Raw genomic sequence first — 5,297 nt, 5'->3', positions numbered from 1 at the left:
TTTTTAACAATGTAATAAGCATCCATGAATTTGCTACCCAAAGCCAAAGTTAGGACCTTGATAAACTTTATCTAATTGTGTAAAGTCTAATGTAACCATATCTCTCCTCTCCATTCCATCTTCCAGCCTCTTCCCACAAATGGTAGTCAGTGGCTTTGATCCTGTGTTCATCACTTCCTTTCTGTCCCTTTTATGTAGTTTTATTGCATCTATATGTATACCTAACCCTAAAAATTATAAATTGTAGTTATAGTTGTTTTAGCTTTATAAAAAGGGATAATATATAGTATGTAATTTTTCAGGATTTACTGTTTAATTTATCATATTGCTAGGATTTATCTATATTGTTGTTTGTTGCTTTGCTTGTTTTTTATTGCTGTATAATGTACCATTGGGTGAAGAGCCTGAAGTATATAATTTGAAGTAAATTAGAAAAATCAAAGTCTAGGTTTTATGTGATTTGGAAACAAAGATTTGATATTGAAAAGTGGTACTATTGGTCTGCCTGATACAGTTTCTGGGCATACAGTCTGGGCTCATAGATCAGGTATAGCGAGTAAAGAAAATACACATCTCACTAAGCATTTACATTTGCTAAACATGCAGAGTCTCAGGAGCCTTTGGGTGAAATGTGGAATGGGGTTTTTGTCTTTATATAATTTAACGTTTTAATTTAACATCTAATCCCAGGGTAGAAGGAGAGTCAACATAGAAGTAAAATAACATGAACCATATAATCAGATGCCTTACTGTTTAAAGTTGTCTCTATAAATCAATGTTGTTCTTAAAAGAAAAGCCATTTTCAGTGAAGTATCTTGGCAAGCATTTCCTGTGGGTTAGAAATGGGTGGAGATACAAGGAGCTGATAAACTGTGAAACTCTGTAAGATACTGTTAATTACAATTAACACCAATTAGAAAAGCAACAAAGAATTGAAAAGTGGTCATTCTCAAAACAATTCTAAAGGCTTCCTAGTCTGTCTGAAGGTATTTCTGTGGCAGAGCTTCCTTGCCAAGTACCAGCCAGTGATTCCAATGTTCTGAGAAAAAACCACCCAAGAGATACCTAGCAAATATTGGGTAATGAAAATAATAGAAACTAACATTTATTGAACATTTACTGGGAACTTGGGCCTGCTAAATGATTTACATGCATCACTTCATTTCATCCATACAAGAAGGAGGTACTATCATTGTCTCCGTTTTTATGGATGAGGAAATTAAGATCTAGAGAGAATAAGCCACTTGTTCAAATTCACACAGCTATTAAATGATGAAATTGAAATTTAAACCCAGGTCTGTCTCTCTACAACCTAAGTTCCTAATCTCACTGTTCTTCTCAACTTCAGCCAGACACAGCCTCTCTATTTGTGTTGTATTTGATCTTTACTTTTATAGTCATGTAAACTTCAAACTGTCGCTCTTAAATGCTAGAGAGGCAGGGAGTAGAGCTTACATAGACAGGACCACAGAAAACAAAGCTACCTGAATTTTAACCTTATTTCTATATTCAGTCATTTATTCATTCACAGAATTATCCATTAAACATTTAATGCTGTGCCAGAAATGGTATCACTCCAAAGATAAGAAAGATAGTCTCTGCCTTGAAGGAATAAGTGAAGTTATACCTTTTCTTATTCTTAGGATACCTTTCCTCATTTGAACATGTGCTAAACCACACTTTACTTTGAGTTAATGGAAAGACATTGAAGAGTTTTATAAAGAGAAGTAAAGCAGTCAGTGTTATATTTTTACTTCACTGGAGATTACTTCTCTAGCAGCTGTCTGGAGGGAAAAATTTCGCAGAAGTCCCAAACTAAAGGCAAGGGATCACTAAAGAGCTATTGAAATTAAAGGGGTCCAGTAAAAGATGAGGAGGGGTCACAGTAGGATGGAGCAATGAGGATAGAGTTCAGAAACACTACTTGTAGAAGGTGGTGGAGAAAATGTAGTTACAGATGGCTCTCAGGTTCCTGACTTGGATAAATGGATAAACAGTTGTGTTAATTACTGACATAAACAATATGGAGCAAAAGAGCAGATTATAAGTGGAGAGAGAAGTTAATGAGCTGAGTTGGGATATGTTGAATTTGAGGTACCTAAAGCCCATCCAGATGAATGTGTCCATCAGGCACCTGGATGTATTATCTTATATATCTCTATATTCTCTCTCTCTATTAGGTAGAGGTCTTTTCTGGAGATAAAATTTTGAAACTCATCAGCAGAACTTTAAAAACTTTTGAAGAGGGTGTGATTGCAAAGGAGAGCATGTAAAATGAAAAGGCCAGAAGTCCAAGGGAGAGAAACCTTGGGGAGAACAGAGATTCAAGGGTACATTCCCCAGCAGTGGTTCAATAACTAATTCTTTAACTGGGTTCAGTCTAAAGTTTTATCTTTTGTAAATTCTTTCCTTGAGATATATATATATATATATATATATATATATATATATTCATTTCTAGCATTTATAATTTTATCATATCAAGCTGTTTTTATTTCTTATCTACCTACTTTTTTCTGTAATCCCCTAGTTTTTTTTTATAATGGAAACATTTTCTTCTTTTATCAGTTTGAGGATATTAAAATACTTATTTTTAAAACTTTTCATATGCTTTATTGTTTCCATTTCTTTGAGAATCAGTACTCCCTTTTGTTGAGTTTGTGGGCTTTCATTTAATGGGTTGGCTTTCTTTGTCAGAGTTTAAATTCTAACTTTCAAGTTTATCTTAAGTAAGAGATTCTCTTTTCTCTCCTGACACCATCCTTGTACTTGGTGATTTGGCATTGCTTCCCTTTGGATTCTCAGAGTTCCCAGTTCAAAAATATTTCTTACATTGGCCCGGGGATAATGTACGTCCAGTCCTAGGAGTCTTCATTTTTTCTTGTGATTCAAGGGCAACAGCTTTTCATTTCAGCCTCTGTTCACAGATAGGAATAACCTTTTTCCAGCACATATTTTCAACATTTGAGCCTGAATGTGGGCTGACACACATGGAGTGTTTTGTCCTTATTCTCCTGCTGCAGCAGTGGACCTTCCAGAGACCAACACTTTTTTTTTTTTTTTAATCCTGGTGCATAGCATGCTTAGAGCTGCAACTCGTTTTCATTATTATGGATTTCTTTCTATATCTGAACCATGAAGATACTTATATTATTTTTCATTGTACCTATGTCTTTTAAAAACATTGAAAAAATTTAAGCTATTATTAAGTGTTTGGAGTAAAGGAGGGATGGGAATTTGCAAGGGAACTCACTCTATCAGCTCAATAAGCTTGCTTTTGCTTTTGTTTTTTCAGGGTAGCATAAGAGAGATTTAAGCGTAATTATATCTACAGAGATATTCTGGCCAATGAAAGGCAGGTATATAAAAGTATAGACACATTTGCTACCAGATGTGGAGATGAGGTAATTTTAAAAATAAATGTAAACTTTCATGTTATGTATATGCTCTCTAACCAGTTTTCTAAAAACTTGGTTGATGAACATAATCTTGGTAAGAAGGACCACTTTGAGCAGTGGTGACCAAGAAATCTTGTGTTTATTTAAAACTTTTGTTTCCCACTTCTCAAAGAGAGGCTATCTGGGGGAAGGTGAGGCAACACAACAGTGGTAATAATGTCACTGATATAGTTATTGGGGGGAGGATAGGATTGGAGAGAAAGCAGAGGAAAGAGGAAGGTTGATCATGGCTGTAAGTCTATGCTTTTCTTATCTGTAGTGAATTTGTTTTATTTATTCTTTTGGCAAGATTTTCTTCCAATAGAAAAATTACTTTGATACTCTTATTTCCTGTATCAAAAACTTATTTCCTCTGAACTTAAAAAAAGATCTTTCTGTGCACTCTCTTTTGTGGTATAGTGATATCCTAATCTGAATGCAGTCTTCTGGAGTACTTCCATTAATCTTTAGAGAGGTGTTCTAGTCCCCTTGACTATAACAGAATGCCTTTTTTTTTTTGGTGGTGGTACGCGGACCCTGCTGTGGCCTCTCCCGCTGCGGAGCACAGGCTCCGGATGCGCAGGCTCAGCAGCCATGGCTCACGAACCCAGCCGCTCCGCGGCATGTGGTATCTTCCCGGACCGGAGCACGAACCCATGTCCCCTGCATCGGCAGGCGGATTCCCAACCATTGCGCCACCAGGGAAGCCCCAGAATGCCTTTTTTATGCAGCCTAAAACAGTAGTGTTCTTTTTGTGAATGCTAAATTACATCGTAGGCTTATTCTTAATGTCTCTTGCTAATAGGAGTCAGTCTCTCTTTAATGTCAGACTTCATGCAGTTCACATTTTTTTTTACTTTTTAAGCTGTTTATTGAAGATAACACACATAAGGAAAAGTGCATAAATCCTAAGCTTGATAATTTTTTATGAAGTAAATTACTTGTGTAGCTACTCCCCAGACCATGAAGCAGAAAATTACCAGCACCCAGAGACACTTCTTGTGCTCTTTCCCAGTTATTACTCTTCTTTCCCAAAGGTAAGTAATATCCTGGCTTCTATAACCATCTCTGTCTGTTTTTAATTTTATATAAAAGGAATCATATAATACGTCCTCCCTTTTGTCTGACGTCTTTCACTCAACATTATATTTGGAAAACTCTTCCATGTTGTTGTCGTGGCAGTAATTTATTCATTTTCACAGCTGTTTAATATTCTGTTGTATGAATATAACACAATTTGTCATATTTGTTTGCTTATTATGAACATTTGGGTTGTTTCCAATTTTTGACTGTCACAAATAGTGCTGCTGTGAATACTCATGTATGTTCATATAATGTATTCTTGTAAGTCTTTTGTTGAGTATATATATATATATATATACACATATGTATCTATCTAGGGATGGAATTTCTAAGTCATAGGAAATGCATATGTTCAGTTGTTGTAGATAGCAGTGAATGGTTTTCCCAAAATGGTTGTACCAATTTACTCCATCTCTATTAGTGTACCAAGAATTCCAGGTACTTCCCATCCTTGCTAACACGTGGTATTGTTAGTCATTTAATAATAACTATTCTGGTCTTGTATAATGAAATCTCATTGTGGTTTTAAGTAACATATCCTTGGAGACTAATGAAGTTGAACAGCTTTTCATATGTTTATTGGCCTTTTGGAGAACCTCTTCCGTGCAGTGTCCATTATCCTAATAAGTTGTTTTTTCTCATTGATCTGTAGTTCTTTTAAATTCTGCATATGAATTGTTTGATTGATATACAGTTGTAAATTTCTCCTTTCACTTTGTTGCATGATCTTCTATTGTCGTAGTAGTATCTTTGGATGCACAGAATTTCACTCTTTTA

The sequence above is a fragment of the Monodon monoceros genome, unplaced genomic scaffold (assembly GCF_005190385.1).
Source record: "Monodon monoceros isolate NGI ecotype Baffin Bay Population unplaced genomic scaffold, NGI_Narwhal_1 Super_Scaffold_16, whole genome shotgun sequence".
NCBI classification, from domain to species: Eukaryota; Metazoa; Chordata; class Mammalia; order Artiodactyla; family Monodontidae; genus Monodon; species Monodon monoceros.
Note: the sequence above shows the minus strand (reverse complement) of the source record.